The 22,436-nt window shown below is 46.4% G+C and overlaps 1 protein-coding gene across 1 annotated transcript in view; it reads left to right on the top strand.

The window, feature by feature from the left end:
- Positions 1 to 22,436, top strand: part of LOC116434958 (pseudouridylate synthase RPUSD2) — a 265,401-nt gene that overhangs the window by 2,696 nt on the left and 240,269 nt on the right. The gene's annotated exons all lie outside the window — the stretch shown is intronic.

Raw genomic sequence — 22,436 nt, 5'->3', positions numbered from 1 at the left:
CGGCTTTACGGTTTCGCGTACGAACCTCGATCCTCATCTTCGGATTTTCATTTCAATTTAAATCTTCGCACTGTAAACCCCGTGTCCCATTCCCGAGACACCGCTGCGAGCTTCAATTTACCCGTAAACTACAATTTCGAGCTGTAACTTCGGTCTCCGTTCCCCCCGATTCCCGCGCAAGCTTTAATTCGAATCTCCACCATCGAACTTCGATACCAAGTTCTAACTTCGATCCCTTGTCCCGACGTTGAGCGCTAACTCGACTCGGCGAGCCCCGAACCGTCTTCAGTCTGCCGCGAACTGTTCTAATTGATATCATCTTCCCGCGGTTAATCCTCCGCGCGCGTCTCCCAGCTGTTCGCCTTAAAATAACAACGCGATTCGTTCCGAGTGAGCGGATATTCGTCCGATAATACAATCGGCACTTGTTCCCTGATCGTTCTGGTCGGTGCGAACTGCCCGGCCGTATTTCACCGTTCCAGCTCTCCCCGTCTGCGCTTAACGCGCTCAAAAATCTGTTGCCGGGCGGACCGGCTCGCGGAGAAAGGATTAAGTGCAAAAACCGTAACGGTGACGTTAATGAGCCCGGCTAATTTAGGGTTGCCAGCATCCCCCCTTGCCTCCCGTGCGCCGTAAAACGGCTCGATCCGTTCTTTCTCGTCTATTCGCGGACCGGTTAATGCTTTGCGGCCCGAAGTGTTCTTCGTTTTTCGCTTTCGAGCTTGCGTCAACGCCGTTTCATTCAATTATTGTTTAACACTTGAACTACCAGACGGATCGAGATAAATCGCCTTAAATTTCTGCTTCCGTAGTTTTCGAAAAGAACACGAACTTCTCTGAAAATTCCGACAATCCATCGGATTCAAACGCTACATTCAGAATTGCCGATCTTTGAAACGCAGTAGCTTTCTAACAAAAAGTCGCGCAACGTCCATCAATTCATTATAAACTAATATTCTTCCACCACGTTCGTCCTCCACAAGTTCTTCCGACGACGTTTCTGTCTCGTATAACGGTTGGCAAAGTAATTATAGTTTCCCATTTCCGAAATTTTACGTTCGACAGTCAAAGTGCTAAAGACCCCGGCGAAAAAGAGGAAGAGGACAGAGAAAAAGGATCGAGACACGGGCGAGCGACTCATAACACATCCGCCGATGCTTTTGACCCGCGAGTTATTTGCGGCGGCGTGTCTTCCGGAATGACTGATCGTCTCCTCGTCGTTCATTCATTCCCCACCCCTTCCACACCTCTGTTTTTCCCTCGGTCTTCTCGTTACGATTTTTTTCTCGACTTCCGTCTCGCCGAGACCTTTCACGCCCGTCCCGCCTCCCGTGGAAATGATTTCTAATTTTAATTGTTCCCCGCCGCGGCGTTCATTTTCCGGCCGGCCGCCATCTTAGCGAGCCCCGGCGCCGCCATTTTCGCTCCTCTCCTCCGCGTCTTCTATTTTATTCGTTTCACGGTTACACGGCCCCGTGAATTATGACTCCTCTCCCCTTCTTACGCGTTTCTTTCTCATCGTTGTTTACGCTCCAACCCCTCCTGTCCTCCGGTTCGTGCTCCATTCACCGTTCCGTTCACGCCGCACCTCCATCATTCTTTCTTTCCTCGCGCGGAGTTAATCGCTCCTTCGCGGCTCTTATTTATTCGGCCGCCCCCTTCCCGCCGACGCTTTTAATTCATTGTTTGTGCCGCTTCCGACCTTCTTTCGGCTCCTCCGTTCACCTTGCTCGATCCACTTTCGATAAGCGTGTCGAATGAAAAAGGAGGAGATAGAATATCGATAGGCGAATGCTTTCTCTGTTTTCCGAACGAGATACACTCCTCTTCTTATCTATACTCGTTCTTTAGAGAACGATCTGAATTATAGCATTACGCAACTGATTCCATCTTGTTTATTCAAGCTTTTTCAATTCGTTGCCCTCAGTTCATCGAGAACATTTTTCAATTAGAAACAGGACAAGTTGTCGCTGGACCATATGTTCCCAGGTTTCCAGTAATATTTCAAACGTACAGATAAACCCGGGATCACGGCAAAGAACTTCCGTTGATTAAATTCGCTTCGAAAATTCATTCAATTAACATCGCCGACGAAAACGGTCGACCCGTTGACAGGTTTATATTACTTCTCGCCCCGGATACGCTTTATTGTTTGCTTTGTCGTAAAAATTGCTCGTCGCCGGCCCCTCGACTCCGTTCGCGGGCATAATAAACCCACCCCTTCCGGCGTTCCATTCTTTCTTTCTCCCTTTCTTGCTGAAATCCGCGCCGCGACTCGCATTTCCTCGTGACCCGCTCCTTTGCCCTTTGCTTTCCCGGTTTTCCACGAGAATACCCGCTTCCACTCGCGTCTGACCACCGCGCGGAGAAGTTATTCCCAGCCGCGGGCCCATATTGTGTCTCCTCCGGGCTCGTTTTATCCGGACCCCGCCGGTTTTATCGTCGCGGATTCATTTATCATGTTTAGCTGACCGCGGGGTACTCGTAAACAGGAGCCAGCCACGCTCGGGAATCCGCTCGAGGTGTATAAGTAAGTACATTCCGCGGTGGGAGTTTCCTCGGTGGCTGGAATCCGATCTTCGAGGATAGGGGATGGCTAGATCTCTCCTCAATCCTCGACGCGACTATTCCGGAATGATAAAGTATTCTTTATTCCGTCTTACGGGCAAAATTCTCTTCTTAACCTTTTACCTCTCGTCATTTATTTCGCGTAAACAACATTTCTAACGTCATAGTAAGAACCGTCGCATACAGTTTCGCGCTGTCCTCGTTGAAGCTTGTCGCAGGTACAATGTCGCGGAAAATCCTGCCGTGGCTAAAAGGTTAATTACCGAGTAATCTACACACTCGATTGAACCTAGAGTTTCGTCTTTGGTTCGCCGAATATGATACCGTGACACACGAATAGACGTTCTAATTTCGATCTCCGAGAGACAGCGGCAAGTTACCGAACAAATCGATTAACCAAACAGTACAATCCAACGAAGTTCAGTTTAACAAAGTGAAATTAATCACCAAGGCTCTCCTAAATTCGACGAGATTCTTTAACCCTTTGCACTCGAAAGTTTTTTACTAGAAATATTCAATCTTCTCTGATGAGATACATGTCCTTTGAAACTGATTAATGAGAACACATGTATAAATTAAGAAGGAAAGTTATTTTATTTCAATATTCCATACATTTATGCATCATGCAAAGCTTAATATTATATATAAGACTTCATAATTTTGCAAATCAAATCACAAAAAAAATTTGTCTTGACCCTGCGTAGACCTATCTAGCATTTTAGGGGATAGTCCGTGCTGAAACGGATTTCGCGCGCGTTGTCGCCGAAGAAACATTTATCTGTTCAACGAATAATGCGCCAGGCGTCTTTTTTAGGGGATGCGACGGGAATACAAACCGTAGGAGTGATGATCGCACGGGCCACGACAGGCCGAAGTCTCGCAGCTAGAACGTATCGCTGATCCCCCGGAATAGCGCGCCATTAATTCGGACACTTTTGCGGTGCATTTGTTGCGCGGAGCTCTAGCGAAACTCTCGCGCCATTCGGGACGCGTCTGTTCGACTAAATATACCCCTCGGGCTGTCCGGGATGGGACGTCGCGACGGCGACGCGTGTCAGCTAGCGAGCGGTCTTCACTTTTGCCGAGCGATAATCATAATAATCCTTCCTCGTTGCACGCGCAGTCATTAAAACGCGCGCGCGGCCTCGCCGGGAAATCTTCTTCGCTTCGTTTCCATCCGCGCGCCGCGGCCATTCGAATGATACTCGATACACCGGGCACGCGTTAAACGCTCGTGCCGCGCGCGCTAAATTCGCGCATTAGACACGCGTCGATCACTGATTATCGGACTGCGCAGCCTCGCGCATTTATAGCGCGTAAAAATCTCCGGACGATCGTAACGCGGCGGTTTTAATCAAATTTAACAGTGCCTCGCTGTATTTATGGACTCGCCGCGGTGATTTACGAGGAACATTAAGTCCTTCTTACTCTCAGTCCCCCTTCGCTCTAATGCTCACGCAATCTCCGGGTCCTTTTTGACCCGACGCTCTCACTTTCAGAGCAACGTTCTCGTTCTTTCGCTTTCCTTCGGTCTCGTCGCGTTCTCGTTTCGAGAGTATTCTCAGCTTTAAGGATAGCGCGAAGATTATTTGGCTGCGCGTTTCTGCTTTTTTCCTTGCCATGTGATTCGTTTCCTGTGATACAACTATGTTAATCATTTATTAGGGAAAGATACAATTTTTATACTCATTCTGCGCATACCTAAAATAATATACTTTATTCTATTTACCGTTTAATATATTTAAAACATATATGTATACCTTCTACGGATATACAAAAGTCTAATTGTTAATAGAACGGTAATATTTAATTTATATTTTAAGAACTAAAGAACATTCTCGTTTTACGCGATTTCGTAGGTCAGGGGTTAATGTTTCGAATTCGTGGATGAACTGCGGATTGCAGCAGGATTGAGAACCAGTTAGAAGTTTCTTTCCCGAAACGTCTTCGATTCGGTACTCCTTTTTCCGAAAATGTCGTCGATTCAGCGATCCTTTTTCCAGCAATGTACAATGATCCTCTCCATTCCCCGGAGCACCGCAGTTAACCGTGCATATTCCGGCTTATAAAATCCGGCGGGCGGGCGAAGGGCGGCGGGGCGCGTTCCACCTGTTACGCGGCGATTAAATATTTCATCCACGTCGGAATTTTCGTTAATAGTTGGATCAACTAGTTTCGAGCGAGCGGGCAAACGCGCTGCCGGCCGCATTATCGTTGGCAGCACACCGGTGTCCGCATTGTCTTCCGTTCGCCGACGCCGCTCGCTTCGATAATATATTATGGAGCACCTTGTTTTTAAAATTAAATTGCCTCGCCTCGCCGAACCGAAAATTGCTCGACTGTGAATATCGTGAATTATCCTGATGCGGGTCACGTCAATGCCGATGGCTCGCGCGTATCATGCCGCCCGCGCGTCAGCCATCTTCCATTCAACGGGTACAAACGGCTTTACCTCGCTGCCGAAAAATACACGGACATTTTCTCCTTTTCTTTTTGTTTCGCCCCCTCTCCGTGTGTATCTTTCTCTGTTTCTTCCTTTTCCTGCTTCTTTTGTTTCTCTCTTTTCCTGGATCTTTTTTTGCCTGTTTTCCTTTTTCTACGTGCATCTTTCCCTTTGTCTGTTTCTCTAATTTCCTCTTTTTCCACGTATATCTTTCGCTTTTCGGTTTCGAATTCGATTTTCCCGCCAACGTGTATTCCGCTCACGACAGACTACGAAAATCGCATCGCTACCGAGTGCCAGCGTTGTTCGTTTAATGGGTTCGAAGGCCAATTACGGTGGACTATCGTTTTCAGAAGTGGAGCAAATTGAAACGCCGGTAACGTCCTGGTGAAGTTGTACGTTTTTTATCGTTTTTCGAACGGGGCATCGTTTTTTCCCTTTGCGGCTTGTATCCGTTCGTAGGTTTGTACATGTTTTATTTACTGCCGGCTGCGAAGGAAATCCGCCAAAATGGCAACGTTCCGAAGTGGCACTAATGCGCGGTTGATGGTTTTAAAGCCCAATTATCACCACTCATTGTGTCACGAGTGAGATAAATTGTGTGACACGTGACCCCGCGGAAGTAAAATTGTCCTTTCTCCTATTTTCGAAATTGCTATCCTCTTTTTTCTTCTGTTCAACGATATACTCCGCAGGAAATTTGCCAAAGTGGCACCATTCCTAAGTGACACCGGTGTTCGTTTAATGATTCCGACGGTCAGTTATCGCCGGCCATTGTGCCACCAGCGAAATAAATTGAACGACAGGTGATTCGATGGAAGAATCGTCGTCGAAACTTTCGCATTTTACGCTACACCTGATTTTTCCGCTAACGCGCGCCTTGTCAGCGGTACGCGTTAAAGGGAATACGCCAAAATGGCACCATTCCTAAGTGCCACTAGCACACGTCTAACGGCTTTAAAGCCCAATTATCGCCGACTGTCGCGTCAAGAGTGAAATAAATTGAATCACACGTGATGCCGCCTCAGTTTGCCGTGAAATTATACAATTTTTCGGAATTATTTCGTCTAAGTAGTTCCTGATTGCCGGGGAGTGACGTATAATTTGTTTAGTATAGGCGGCGAAGGAAGTTCGCCAAAATGGCACCGCTCCTAAACGGCGGCGGTGTTCGTTCAGCGATTTTGAAGCCTGGTTTCCGCCAGTTATCGCGCCGGGAGTGAGATAAATTGAACACGAACTCCGCCACGGAGGTGCAATTAAAATTACTCAATTTTTTCATTCATTCGCTATCTCCTTCTCTGTCCGCTACACAGCCAGGGCGTCAGTTTAATGATTCCGAAGCCCAATTACCACCAGCTATCTTGCGTCAAGAGTGAAATAAATTAAACGCACGTGATGACTACGATGCTTCGTTTAAATCTGCGACGTTCATTTTTCGAACTGTTCCCCGTATAATTAAAGGAAATCACGCGATACACAGAAATATCTACGCCTACTTCTCGTTTGAGAAATCAACCAACACACTGCGACCGTTCCTCTATCGACTGATCTCACATCTTTCATCCTGCAGTGCAAACTAAAGTCTAAGTCAACCGACATAAACGTATTCTCAAAATTGGTACAAGAAAATTCCGAATACAGTAAAACCCCGTACAACTTCTTTTCGCAGTCATTCCCGCGTTTTCGTTATTTTGCGATATTCGTCCGCTTTCCCGATTCCGAGTCACTATCAGTGATAGTCACTAGAAAGACTATCGGGTTAGGTCGACAGCCTACACTAGTTTCTTAAGCCTTTGCACCCGAAAGTTTTTCACTGGAAACATTCCACATTTTTCGACGAGATATAGACGACATTGTTCGAAACTAATTTAACGATAATTCACATTTATTTAAATATTCCCTGTAGCAATACAAAGGTCAATTTAAAATACTATATATTCAACTTCATAATTTTGCTGTATCAAATCAAGTGGTGACTGAGAGTCACCTCCCGAGTGCAAAGGGTTAATTGGGCAGGTGAACAATTGAAAAAACCTGGGTGGAGGGAGTGCCAGATCGGATTCAGTTGCCACGCTGCATCCCTGTCGACGTTGTGACTTCCCAATAATTTTCTAATCGCGTCATTGGAGGACAGCACTCCACTCTCAGCAGACCCGGCAGTCTAGCATTAGCACCTTAGCTCCCCGGATTCGTGGAACCGGGCAGCCGGCAGCCAGTAAGTCACTTCGATTGTCAGCGGGTTCGACATGACAATTATCCGCGGCGCCGTAAATCATGCCGGGCGGATTGGCACGGCCGCGCCGGTGCGCGGGTGCGTCGAGCGCGAGCTACGGCGGCCGAGCTATTGCCAAAAGATAAATCAATAGGCGGCGATGATGCCACCGAGAGGGAATAGGCCGGCTAGACAGCTCCAGCTGCGGCTTATTTCGAGCCTTAGCTCCGCGGGATGCCACGGCACGGGCCCGGAGCCGCCGCTAACGCGCGAACGCCGAAAAAGGCCGAGGCGGGGGGACGCGGCCGAGGCAGATCTAGACGCAGCTAGATAGAACAAGAAAGGTCTAGAGGGATCTAGAGAGGCCTGGAGGCCTGGGTTCGGGCTAGACGAGACTGGAGGCTCGGCGGCGGCGGCGGGAGGAAGCGGGACGGAGCGCCTCGGCGAAGATTTAGAGGGAACAGGAGCTGTCCGAAGGCGCGTCTAGAACGAACAAAAGAGATCACGCGGGGATGCGGAGGGAGCGAGAAAGACCTACGGTGGTTGGAAAGTGGGCGAGACAGATTTGCGACGATCTGGCGTCGAGACGCGAATATAGTCCCGGCGAAGATTCGGAAGAGAGGCGGAAGGGATCCGGCGAGATTTGAGGAGGACGGCTGATGTCTAGGAGGAGCTAAAGAGATCCAGGCTACCGGCGGGAGGGGGATCTCGCGGTGATTCGAAGGGAGTGGGATGAATTTGCGATGGCTTGGAATGAACGGGATGGTTCTGCGGGGATCCGCGGAGGGCCGGGAGCTGAGGTTGCGGGATGAAGGAATGAGAAACGGGAATCGGGGAAGATTATGGAAATCTCGAACGATTAGGATGGTTCCGCGGTGATTTTCACGGGTGTCGAGGGAGACGGAGGCTTCGGGGGTGGCTGGAGGTAGCTGGAAAGGTGTACCGTTGTTTAAAGGGGATACTGTACTCTAGATACCGCGCGAAGCTAGAGAGATCGCGAAATTATTCTGTGAATGTACGGCAGAAGAGAGGGAAGTTTAAGGCAAGATAGATACCAGAACTACAGAAGCAGTTTCGCAAAGATTGAGGTGTACAGAGACTTTCCTACCAGTCCGAAGATAAACTGATTTCTACGTCGCTCTAACAGAATGAGGAAGAATGCTCCCAGTAGCTCTAAGCAAGGGGTAGAGGTCTGAAAGAGTCCTCTAGGGATGCGAAGAGAGAGGAAGATGGACGTGCAGAGAGACGGGAAGATCACGAGAGCAGTCTAAATAGGGGGATATTGTTTAACAGGGTTTCAAAGAGGACAAAAAGATCCGGAGACATCTCGCGAGGACGTCTGCGGAGATCAAAAGAGAATAAGACACCGTTGCGGTGTCTACAGAGAGCAAGAAACGGTTCGCGGAGCGAGCAGGGAATGCCTATAAAGATCCGGGAAGAAGCGAGAAGCTCGGGAAGACCGGGACAGACCCCGGAAAGCGCAAGAGACACCTAAAACCCCGGGACCCGGCGCGCGCGCGTGCTAAAACCCGAAGAAATAGATTATTTATTGGCCCGTAAACTTCGGCGCAGCTCGCGCGGGCCCGCCTTGTTACAGCGGACGGTAAATAAAACAAGTTTACTGCTGCGCCGGTGAACGTTAACGAATTGTTAACGAACCGAGGAATCTCACCGGAGACGGCGCGATATCGATTGTCCCAGCCGCTAATTTCTTGAATTTATACGATTTCGTGCGCGCCGGCTTCCGGCGCGAATCCGCTGGAAACAATCCTATTTGGTTCGCGACACTCGCTTCCTCGTTAATGCCATTGTTTTTTTGCCGCGCGCGACGATTCGCTGCCGCGGAGCGTTGGAAATGAAAATCGAAAGAGGGGCAAAGAGAAATTGAAAGGCGAATAGGATCCGTTCGATGGAGATATGTTGGATAGATCGGTGATTTACGGTCTGACGTTCGTTAGTTTTGATTTAGGGAAATTAGGAATATCAAGGGGTCTGTTGAGATTTCATTGAAGAATTATATTATTACTTTGAAGTATAGACCGCAGTAGAGGCGAAATGGTCGACGCAAATTCTGCGAGATCGAAGCCGATCGAGGTACGTCCGCGAGGCACGGTTGCACTCTGGGAAACTGACAAAAAAGGGAAGAAGTGTAATTGGAAATTGGCTCGGTCGATCGGGCGCAGGGTAATATCGTCGAGCCCGTGGTACTTCGTTAACCGATCCACGTCACCGGTGACTGGGAACAAGCTGCCTCGACGGTGAAACCGAAAATTGGGCGGGCGTCGTTATCCGTCGCAGCACACCTCGCGGAAACGTTTTAATTCGGCCAGTTTCCACGTCTGCGAGAGGCTACATGGTAATCACACAATGAATTGGAATTCAGATTAGCCTCTCTAGCGATTCGAACAGACCCCGCCGTTTAATACGAGATGAATTGGCCGTTGAAGGTCATTGGGCGGAGTCTATTATCCCGCCTCCGATCCCTTGGCTCCGCCCACTTTCGAAATATCCGTGTAATTCATTCGTGTACAATTGATTTCGTTTGTTTTCTTCTGTAACTAGGTATAGGTAGATCAATATTTTTAATATTATATTCTTTATAATAAAAAAAAATAAAAGAATATATAGGATAGATCGATATATAGGATGATTCCCGTTCAAATTTGAACGCACTTTCGAGGAGGAAACTCGAAAGCGAGCTTGAAACTTCGATTTAGACAGCATTTCCAGCAACGGAGTAGCTCGCAGTTCGTGCTCGAACGTCCAAACAAAATTAAATCGAGGATTTTGCGATCGCATTCCGACGTTAAGCTGTCGTTGTGTAACCCGGCCGGAAAGAATCGATTCTTTTCCCGGTTCGTGCGAGCACGTGAACCCTGATTACACCGTAAAAATAATTATTGATGTTACTGCGGGCTGGAATTGTACCAGCGGGAAATTTGTTTGTCTTAGCGTCGACGCCTGGCGTAACGTATGAATGAACGCGTCGGCCTCAATGAATTGCGATGCGCTCGCCGCTGAAATATCGTCGAATTCGAACGATCCGGGCGTTTCGCGTCGATAACGATAACTTTCGGTCCCGTGAAACCGGTCACGTGTGCATAAAAATAATTTCGTTCGCGACTCTCGTTTTGTCTCTGGCGAGCTCCGTGTCTCCCAGCTTGGTAGGATTTTGCGAAATTGAATGTAGGTACAGCGAACGAAATAAATCTGAACGGGAAATAATAATCAGAGAAAAATAGATCGAATTGCATTCTGAGATCAGTAGCACCGAGGGTTCCTCGTTTCAATTTTCCAATTATTCAATTGTGTAGCTTTAGAATTATTTAATTCTGCGATGCTCCGACTGTTTAATTCTTCAATTTTCAGTCGCTCGAAGGACAACTTCCAAGCATTCCATTTCTCGATTATTTGCCAATCCCGCGAATGAATATTCCGAAAAGATTGACAACCAGATTTGCGCCCGTCGCTGTCCATCGCGTGGAGAAGCATAGAGTCGTAGGGAGAAGTAGAAAAACGAGAAATATGGGAGGAGCGTCAGATTCCCGGTTGATGTATTTTCGCCGGACATGCCGCGGGTCCTCGCGATAAGGGCGACCGCGTCCGGTTTTATCCGTTTGTGTATCGGGGCGTACAATTACGACTGATTTATTGTGAGTTTTCACCGCATGAATAATTCACGCGTTAAATAATTCATAAGTCGCACTTGCCGTGCCGTGTAAAAGGTAACTAATTCAAAAATAGAATCGTAAATGGACCGCGGGGCGCGGCGCGGCGGGGGCGGGACGTACGGCGCGGCGGGGACGGCGTAAAAGCGGCGCGTAATTAAAGTTAATTACAGCCGGAAGCACGTCCACGGGCTCGCAATAAAAGCGCGGGAGTAAAACACCGGATTACAGACGCTGGACGTCGATGTTTCCACGTTCGAAAGACTTCCGACGCGGGGCGGGGCTTCCCGCCTGCCTCTGAAATTGTTTCTTGATGTGTTTCGCTGTACTTTCTACGGAATTTACATTCGCCCGGGAGATTAATGATTCGCAGTTCTTCGAAAATTAGTGCTGTTCATTTTCGTTGGAAAATTATACCGGTGGGCGTGTGCGCACGTTGTAGTGGGCGTGGCGTGGTGTTCGATGGGCGTGGCCGAGCAGCACAATTCGCGTGCCTTCTACAAAACGGATAACTCGAAAATAATGTTCGTACCTGTTACAGCGTGTAACTCGTGTCCTTCGCGGGTTACGTGAAAAATAATTTAATATTCTCAAGTAAGATATTCGATAGTTAACGAGAGAAATTAATTATTGGAATCAATGATGCGAACGGGAGGGAAAATGGCGCAACTCGTGGGATGATCCGCTTCAACAGGACGTGAATATATGTCGGACGCTTGATTTGGCGCGTGGCGTCGACGAATCACAGTAAAAAGTAGTCCCAGGCCATTTCCTGAACATGACACGGTGAACGATCTGCGCGTGGACCATTCACGACCGCATGCTGCTCATTTATAATATGTTCACACACGCAACTGGTCCGACTGTTCCAGCCTCTGTCTGTATTCTTCGCGACCGATCGGACTCGCGCGGAACATTGTAACGATGCAGTGTAACACTTAATAATACGTAATAACAGTAACAACAATATCTTTATTCCATGCGTAGATTCCATCGACAAATAACAGAGAACAAATAACAAAATTCAACGTGGAATAAAATCAACACGGGAGCATAATATTTCCTTGGAAAATCGACCGTTTCAGTAATCGTCGAACGGCGGATGGTCATTTTGACTTACAGTAAAATTTGCATTACGCAATAACACACGTACAAATAAGAAAATATATAAATACACCGTCGGAGCGACTCGGTATTAATCATTCAAGTTTTAACGAGCAGAATATCCGTTATCCCCGAGCGCAAATATATGCGGAGACAATCGCTTTCCCCAAGAATTTCTGTCAGCTCGTGTCGAGTTTATTTTCGACATTTTCCTCGGAAATGCGGTCGGTTTTCCCGTTAATCGTTTTTCCTCTTGTTCCCCTCGGGTTTATAATAAGTCCGCAAAACGCCACATCGTTTCCAACGTTCATATCTCGAAAACGAAATTTCAACCAGAAGTCTCTTGTCTCTCAAGAATTTCGAAAACGTTTAAATTACCACCGCGGTATTTTACCGGACATTACAAAACCGCGATTACCTTGAACAATAAATTTTCGTGCACTTGAAATTTCGCGGAACCGTGCCTAAATTATCCCATATCAAATCCAAAAACCTCCGAGCTTCGCTCTTCGAACGATCCAAATTAGCATCCTCCTGCGGTTGTTCCAAACCCCGTTCGAATTATAATTTTGTCATCAACATCGCCGAGCACTGACTATGCTACATCTTTCCGCCGAATATCAGCTTTTCAATTCCGACCCGTTAGAAAACAAAGCTCGCTTAGTCGCCGTTTTGAACGTTGGCCGGCGAAGATCAGCGTCCGCGCGCGACGCGGATGGAAATAGACGCGGCCGGCTCCAAACTCGGAGTGTCCAGAGATCGGGCAGAATTTTACGAGCCGCATTTCGAATAATTTGGCACCGGGGCCCGGCGTGTCGGCCGCGAACTATGGAAGACAACGTGAAAGCTAATTTATGAACAAGTACCGGCGGACCGTGTATTTTCGGGGGAGTGCGGCGGCCGCCGCGGGAGGAGCTAACGTGGCTTACTTTCTGATGGCTCCCCGTCGACGCGGATCAAAGTGTTGCTCGGCTGTTCAGAAACGTCCAGGGAAGCGTGAAAATTCGTATAAATAGACCGGCGAGCCCTTCTCGGATAGACGGTGCTTACGCAGACGCAGGTTTCTTATCAGGTCCGGCAAATACCGGTCGGACAAGAAGACGCTCAACATCTCGACCGATTTACTCGAATCCCAATTGAACCAGACCTTCGCTATCCCATTAAAGCTTCCATTACCCTCCGAACGAAAAGAAAAATCTCGCCAAACCTTGTCAAACTTCTTCAAACGTCAGCAAACATCTCCAAACTTTCTCAATACCGCGGTTTTCCGTCAAGTCAGCTTCAGCCTCTTCCTTGGAAGGATGTCTCGTCAGACCAAAATTGCCGATGACGTCTACTCGTTGATAGCCTCGTCGCATTACACATAGTAGATCGCTTCGAAGCGGCTCACTCTATACGAAATCATTGACAAAGTTAACGTACATATCCGTGTGAAACTGGTAAACACGAAATTCTTCGTGCAAGATTCCGTCGAACCTTCGAACTAGTTTGCCACCTTACGTTTCACCTGTTGGTCGAGCGGCATAAAGAAATCCCCTCATCGCCGAGGTCGAAGATCTCGGGGGTGGTCGATCCGAGGAGAATATGGGTTAGACATTCCAGTGCTCTGGCTTCGATCTATCCCGTCCAGACCGCTGCCATACGTGAGGAATCAGCTGCTGCTTAAAAATAACGGCGAGAAGGAGGTGGCCGGCCGGCTGCGAATTCGGCGAACGGGGGCGCGCGGAGGGCCGCGTTTCGTTAATTACGTCAATTCACGGCCCGTACCGCGACGAGGGCGAAAGAATGTTCCGTTCGGCGCAAAATAGACCGCAGGGTGTAGGTACCTTTTGTCGGGAGCCGCGTTTATAATTATCGCCGCGGACACGACGCCGTGCGTTAGACTCTAACGACTCGTTTCTATGTGGCGCGCGAGGCTTCCCCCACCATCGCTGCTCTAGAGTCACGTGCTGCGCGGAAACGGTGCGCGGTACCGGTCGTGTTGGTTCAGCCTCTTCGCTTTGAAACGGTGAAAGTAATCGAATACCTGCCATAAAAATTCCCTTTTCTGTTGCATTCTGTCACTCTGACTGCTGTATTTCATGGGAGAACGGTAACAGACGGTTCAGAGGGATTAAGGAAACTGAAATTGTCATTATTATCCGAGGAAATCGGAAACTTCAGGCCTTCCCGTTGTTGCTAAAAATTGCTGTATCCCAGTTACAGCTGAGAATGACGCATTGTCTGGCAAATGAAATTGTTAGTGAGTCACCGAGACAATTGGATATTAAATACGGAGACGTGAGATGCGGGCAACCTTTGCTCGAAGCGGCCGAGTGAGCGCCTTTCGGTTTTCCGATCGGGTGATGAATAGGAGCTTGCGCTGAAAGAAATCGGGTCCGATGGAAACGCGGCGAGTCGAAAGGTCAGGGAACAATGGGGCGGGGGCCGTTCTCGATGGGAATAGAACGAGCCGGTGCGCTACTTATTTCGCGCTTTACAGGCGGACGCGAAGTTTACGCGGTTCATGGGGCTTCGCGAGGGTAGCGGCGCGAGCACTCTCTCCTGGTCACAGTTGGGAAGATAATCGGATTAGCGAATTTCAACGGCACTTCAGATCCAGATATTGCGTTTCGGGGTCGCGTAATATCCCGCCGCCCGGTCGCGTGTAAATGAAACTAAACCACCGGCGAAATTCCTCGCGATAATTGACAGGCAATTTGCGGAACAACGTCGCCGCCGTGAAAGAAACGGGAAACTGTAATTTTCTCGACTGTTATCGACTGCCGCGGACCTCGACTGCTTCCGTGCACTCGCGACTCGCTAAGTGCATTTACTTATCTCGGAACTTTAGCGATTTTCTGCATTAAGATTCTTTCAGCCTCCTTTCACCCCTCTTAATTATTCACTTATTTTTCTATCAACATTCTCCCGGCCATGATTCATTTCGCTGTAGAATTCTCGCCGTCACTCTGTGTCGTTTTTCGAAGTATCTATCAACTCTTTGATAGATAAATCAAACATTTTTTTTAATGACGAAGCAGGTAATCTTTCACTGAGGCATGCTGGTACCATTGTGAATACTGGAATAGCTGGTAGCTTATAATAAAAACGACTTGGAGTCGCTGAAAGATTTTTGTTTTAGTTGATTTTGTTTTCCATACACTTTTGTCCTTCTTTGACTCTTTTAATATACTTCTGTATACATGTATCTATTATTTATCTGCTAGTGAGTGTAACAACTGTCAGTGCGCGTAATAATTTGTGTACTAATTGGTATTAACCCTTTGAACTCTAGGCTCCAATATTGCACCAGTTATAATATTAAATATTTTAAGGAATCAAAGAAACTACCCTAAAATTATTCGATTTTCCACGCATTCAAATTTCGAAGAAATGTTGCATTTCTCATTTTCGCTAGGAATACTACAAAAATTAGTTGCAGTTGCTGATAGATTACAGAACAACCTGGTGTGCTAAGGGTTAATCTACCGTGTGCAATTGTATACAATCGATCGGATCTTCGCAAGTCCTCGATTATCCTTGATAAATCGTTCGCACGCTCTTTTCAATGTTCTTCATCAGGTTCCTCCTCCTTCGAGCTCAGACGAACCCCTACGACCAACGATGCGTCGTCGCAACACGTTCCGTTGCGCGTCGCCGCGCCCCCGGTCATATTGACTTTTGCATTGTTAAATATATTGACGCTAACATCCTAGTTTTATTTGACCCACATTCGCCTCATTAGTGTCAAGTTTCAAGTCACGGAAGCCGTCACTGCCTGCTCTGACAACACGGAGATCGTCAGGATTAACTCTGACAACTTGAAAGGTCATTAGTATTCCGCGCGGCAATGTGGGGATTATCTAACACGTGAAGATTGGTAACGCTACCGCCTACCATCCGCAGTGTTCGCGTCTCGAAAAACTCTGTTGGTCATTAAAAATCCATTGCGCTCGGTCTGGACACTTGTACGGTTAATATTAGAACAATGCCTCTTCGCGTTCGTCTACGTACCTTGCCGACTACTGTGTATAATTAACATCGAATTACAGGAAATGTAGTCTATAGAAAATTCACCAAAATACCTACGATAATATTCATAGAAACATTCTACCCTTCCAAAGGGCTTCCAAATTTCAAGAGATTTAAGTCATAGACAAGGGTAGGTTCTATATTCCTCATTTACAGAAAATTTGATCAAATGAACCCACTGAAATCTCTCGTATCTACCTTTATAGGTTTATCTTCTGTTCTTATCAATTAATACGTCGCTTGTTTACGAACTATCTAGCTGAAGTAGATAACAGAATAAATAAAGATCGAAGGATCCTCGTATCAGAGCCCATAATCTGAAGCAACAAGGAGTGTCGCGTTGGAAACGGTGCCTGCGCGTCGATGCAGCTTTGAAAGAGGGTTGTTTCGAGCCGGTCAATCGTTCGTGGAGTCGTTCGGCGATAAATCCAGTCTTATCAGCCGGTACACGCGGAATGCTCGTGTCCCTGTTGCGATTTCCCTTCCCGATAATGCCGGGGAAACGATCGGCCGTTAACCGTGCGCCCGCTCGGTGACTCGCGAAGTAGGGAATCGGGGCGAAAGTACTGATAAAATACGTGGCCGTCTATATAGCCGGTGTATCGGTGCTTCCGAAACGGCCCGCGGAATTGAAAAACCGGCCGGTGATGAACACACCCCGGCCCCGATTTATTTATCGCCTTGTACACCCTCGCGATCCTTGCTAGGGAATTTCGACCTATTTCCCCTTCGCCATTCGCGTTTCACCTTGATACTGAATTTCGAATGAACATTTCCTTTCGCCAGTTTTTGCAGATCGTGATTCATATGTTTTCGTACTCTCCTCTATTTTCTGCATTTCTATGCTTTTTAAATACATTTTTGTATTTCTACGTATTTGGGTTTCTGTGTTCTTGTACTTCTTTGTCACTGTGTCTCAGTTTTCCTGTGTATTTCTGTTCATGTGTCTTTATATTTGTATAACTTTATATTTCCGGATTTATTTTCAATTTCATTGTACTTCTTCGTGAGAACCTCCATTTTGACACGGAAGAGTAATCTTTGTGATTACATTATGAGAATTATAGTCGCTACTAATTCAAATTGTCTGTTCAGTATATAGCAAAGCAAAATTACATGTTTGCTCGAAGATCGTATGTTCTTAACACTAGAATCAAAACTACCGAGCAATGAAACATTTTGAAGTTCGTTTATAAAAATTCTAACAGTGCATTCATTAAAGCTTTAATTGATTTACAATTCAGTTCACGTGTTGTTACATCGATTTCTCGAATAATTTCTCAGAGAAACATGTTATGTTTTCAATAATTGCATAAAGAAGACATTATTACAGGTTGTTTTTATCTGTCTGGTAGTTTTAATGTTAAGAAACGTCGGTAACACGAGATTTTATCGCGTCGTTATTCTTGATTTACCTTCTCACCGATTGCGTTCGAGTGCAATGTATCTTACCGTTCCGAGCTGCGTAGCACCGTGTGACGCAGGGAAATGTATGAAAAGTAGGGTGGGTGTTCGCTGAATTTCCACGATACCCGATCCCCGTATCCTGTCAACCTGGCCGCGTGCACGATCGAAAAATCCGCAGAAATCGCTGGACCGCGACACTCTCAGGCCACTTTCACCTGTGACGCACCGGCCGCAAGGTTGACCAGGTAGGTCTAACTTCGAAATAGCGGCGGGGGGAAGGGGCGAAAAATGGTCAGCGCGACGGAAAACCGGTAAAAATTTTACTGGTCCGGCTGGTCCCGGTTTGGAACGTTGCGTTTCACTGGGCCCAGAGTTCACGAATCTCGTTCAGGTGCAACTGAACGGTAGCGCAACGATCCATTTTTCAACCGAAGAACACCTAATCTCCACGCAATCGCGATCGAATGATGCAACGTTCGCATCGAGAACGAACTATGAACTGTGTCCGATTTGATGAAATTTTCTATTTTCTTCTAATCTCTAAAATTCTTTCCAGTTTCCCTAATTTTCCTAATCTTCTATATCTTCCGATTTCTAAAATTCTTGTTTCTAACTTCTCTAATTCCTCCAGTTTCCTTAATTTCCCTGTTCTCTCTTTAACAAACATTTACTACTTAACCCTTTGGACGGAGATTCTTCGAAGTGTAGGAAACCTTCAACGAATGAAGCTAAATTATACATTGATTGCTCAAATAATAGCAAAAACAGAAACTACACGCTAATCTCTTGCTGTCCGAGTGATTAAATCACTTGCCTGCGACTTAGTCTTCCAAATATGAACGTTTCATCTCGAAATGTCGACATTCGTCCGCAAAGGGTTAAGGATATACCAAAGGTCACATAAATTCAAACATTCAAACCAAACGCTTCCCTGATTTCCCTTTCTCGTTTCGAAAATTTCTCGCAATTCGATTAAACAAACTCTTCGCGCCGATTCTTTTCATACGACGATCAAAGGTAGTCGAACGATCGTTTAGATTCTTCCAGTTTCCGGTTCCCCGGGGACGAAAGGGAGCTCTAATCGGTGCTCTCCGCGGTGGATACAAACCTCGTAAGTTCACCGCGCCTGAGTCGTTAAACGCGCGATAACAACGCCGGTAAGTTCCAGACAGCACGCCGGAAACCGTGGAACACCGTAAATCAGTTGACCGGGCCGCGCGTAAGAATTATTATCCTCCCGTAAGCAGTTCGCCGGCTGTTTAACTTTTCCCGGTCGTCGCAGGTGCGCCCCCTTTCGCTCTTCTCGCCTTCCGTCCGCGAACGGCTCGATTCTTCAGTCGTTGTCTCGATAAATTCTTCGGCGCCGCTGCCGCTCGCCGCGATAAAACCCCTAATACCTTTTAAACTCGCCCCGGAAACGACCCGAAACGGATTTCCAATCTTTCCGGGGTTAAACAGTCGAGCAAGCTCGCGGAACGAGTTCACCGGCTAGCGGAAACTATTATGGTCTTCGGTATTCGATATCCATTCGTTCTTTATTTTCAATTTAACATATCGACGCCGGTGGCTAGCCAGTTACTTAGAAAATGGATTTTTCTGACGAATGTTACAAGAACCGATTGTATATTCGTATTGGTGTACATTCTTTCTATCGACAGCGCTAAGGGAGTTCGAAGGCTAATTTCGATTTATTCAGTTCAATCTTATTTCCCTTTATCAGCTGAATGTCGGTGAATTCTACACTGCTTCGCTCGAGTTTCTTCTATTTTCTTACACTCTTAAGATGTTCTTTTTAGAAAACACACGAAGAACCGATTTCACCGATCAGAACAATGAAAAATTAAAGTAAATTTCAGATTTACCAGTTTTCGCAGTTCACTTTAGAATTGAAGTTTCCACGGTGCAAATCCCGAGGAACGCGAACGCGCAGGCCGAAGTTTAATCCTTCGCGGATAAATTCCTCGCGGAAAATCGTTTCCATCCGCGCGATCCGGGAAACGATCGCGACCGCGGCGGCGGGAAGCGAGAAAAGCGTTTCCGGTCGTTCTAAAATTGGGTTTCGCCGCGGAACGCATCGAGTCTCGATTACGCCGACGCGACAAAGGCGCGTATATACTCGGCAAATAATGACGTCAACGAGCGCGGGGAACAATGTATCGGCGGCGAGACAATATCGGGCAATTATTTTCGTCGCAGCTGCGCCCGCGCCCCGCCCCGCGCCCCCCTCGGGCCCGGATTAATTGCAGCGCCGCGAACAGAATCGTCGCTTTCCTTCCTCCGCTCGCCATTTTCCTTTCGCCGACGGAGAATCCTTCCGACGCGGCCCATTTCGAGGAATCACGCGGATCGAGCGTGGAATGCCTCGTGGCTGAACAATGTCTGCTCGAACAATGTTGCAATCTTTCTGGAATATAAATGCGGCTGAAACGTGCGAGCACGAAGAATTTGCAGAAGATTCTTGATGGTTTTTTTTATTTCCTTCGGTCTCTCTTGCGGAGATTCAGCGTTTGGAATGTTTTATTTTCTCGTTTATCGTTATCGATGTTCAAGGGTTGAAAGTGTATTTTTAGTTTGAGATATGAAATTTGGGATTTTGTGGATTTTAGGAAATTTAGAGTGTCGGTATTCTATTGTGTAGTTAAATTTGGGTTGGAAATTTTAGATGTAATGGTTAGGGGTTGAAACTTTAACGTTGGTTTGTAAGAGTGGAATTTAACAAATACTTGATAGATGTTTCTAGAAATTTGTATTATTTGTTTTATTATTGATTGTATTTGTCTTGTTATTGATACACCGTATATCGAAGTTTTATTGGAACTTCGTCCTATCAGAGATGTTCGAGCCTAATTGGTGTAGTTTCATTTATTCGATGGTTTCAATAAATTAGCTGTTTAACGGGACGTACCGTGTCCGGTTAAACAGCTGTATTCCTCGCTCGAGAGCAAACTGAATCGATGCTCCTTTGCCGGGTGATTTACTGCACGAAATTCTTGGCTTGATCCCGGGGGTTGAAACGCGAAAATTAGTTTTGAGGATGCGGAATTTGACGCGTGAATTAACCAGATGAAAATAACGCGTCTCGATTCCGCTTTAATCGCAGACATGTTCGCGTCTACGCGATCATTTCCCTTTGCGCCTAGGAATTCGACAAAAAATCAATCATTTGTACGATTTTCAATTTGGAATATATCCTCGAATCACCGGCAGCATGTTTGTTTTCCCTTTTAATCGAAACTTCACTGTAAATAAAACCGCCAGAAATGTTATTAAATTCTATCGAAGCTCGGTTTTATTTATCTTTTTTTTTTATTATTTTCGGAAAATTTTTACGTGCACGCTTCAGCTATACGAAGATCCGCGGTTTATCGATCACAGCGGAAGATGTATTTTATTCGAATTTTCGGGGAAGTTCGGGAGATTTAGTGTTCCGAATTCTGTGCTTGATGTTCGGCCCGGAAATGTGAATTTCCGTTACGCGGGATTTGATAAACGGACTGCGGATTTTTATGCAAATTTCCTGTGTTCGCGGACCGAACGGTGGGAACCGTAATTCCGTAGAATTTTATTATTTGCTTTGACAGGGGGTTACCGTTTTCAATGTTGAATTCCGGGGTGGAATCCTTTATTAGGGGCGTACTAGATAAAATGCAGATTTCAACGGATTATATTATTTTATCGCTGCAGAACTCGCAACCCAGAATTCCCTCTAATTATGAAATTTTAGTGCTAGTCCTTTAATATAATATTATCGAAGTTAAATTCCTAAGACATTCAATTCTCATTTTCATTTCCAAGATGATTTCCATCATTATCTTAACAAGAACATCGCACTCTACTCAATTCACAAAATATCCAAATTCACTTTCAACATGCAATCGATCAAATTAACGAAATTAGTTACCAAAATGAACAAAATCGCAGTTAATAAACTTAACAGAATCACAATTACCGAAAGTAGGAAAATTCCTGAAATTCCTAAAATTCTTAAAATAAATCTACCCTAAAAACCAAAACTGCAGGAGCCAGTCGTAAGTCGATAAGCACCAGCTGACTCTCGAGCCGATGCTCTTGACCGATTGGCGGCGAAAAAATAGCGCGATTATCATTTTTACGAGCGACGCGAGTGCCCAGTATTCCCGGAACGTGATCCGGCGATGGCACCGAGGCGTTTCGCGCTTGAAATAATTCACCGGGCGAGCGAATTCTTGTTGCGGGGGGCATTAACGATATCGCGGCAGCCTTTCAGCGAACGACGGCTCGTCGTTTATAGGCTCCCTCGCGGCGCGCACGTTGGATTCTTCACCTGGCGGTATGGCCACTCGTAAACCGGCGAGCGGAAGCGAATGCTCCTCGGCCAGGTAATTCAACCGCGAAACTGGCATAACGATGATCCTATCTTCCCACGAACTGACCATCCTCGAAGCTGCCTCTTGGCTTCGCTTCTAGCGACTGATAGCGGAACACATTGTCGCGAGACAAAGGAACACTCCGGGACACAGAAACTGGCAGCGTTCGGTTCAATCGATGGTAATCTGTTTTGGTTGCATTTTTCTATATTAATCTAGGGAGATTGATGTCGAAGGCTGCGCGAAGTTAGAGGCTTGTGTAATATGATTATGTCAAAGTAATGTGGACTGGTTCGGTAATCGTTTATTTCTGATACACTTTCTCGGAGCTAATGTGTTTGGTAATTTGTAGGTAAGTTTAGGGTATTAGTTTTTAGTAAGTGATGAATTATTCTTTAAATTCAGCTCACTTTCATATTAATATCGACAGTAACTGATTAGTGGTACATTGTAATCGACGCTCATTTCATACATACAGTTCCACAATTCCACAACCGCGAGAACACTTAGAATCCATGGTCCCAGACTCCATGAACTCTCTCCCCATCAATACAGTTCATAGATTTCCAAACTCCTAGGCCAGAAAACCACCAGAAACACAAGAAGAAAGTTAGAACGCTAACGATCCACTGAATCCAGAAAAGGCAGCAATTAAGCCGAGATCTCGAATCATA

This window comes from Nomia melanderi, chromosome 4, assembly GCF_051020985.1.
Source record: "Nomia melanderi isolate GNS246 chromosome 4, iyNomMela1, whole genome shotgun sequence".
In the NCBI taxonomy this organism is placed as follows: Eukaryota; Metazoa; Arthropoda; class Insecta; order Hymenoptera; family Halictidae; genus Nomia; species Nomia melanderi.
This window is presented reverse-complemented; position numbering and strand designations above follow the sequence as displayed.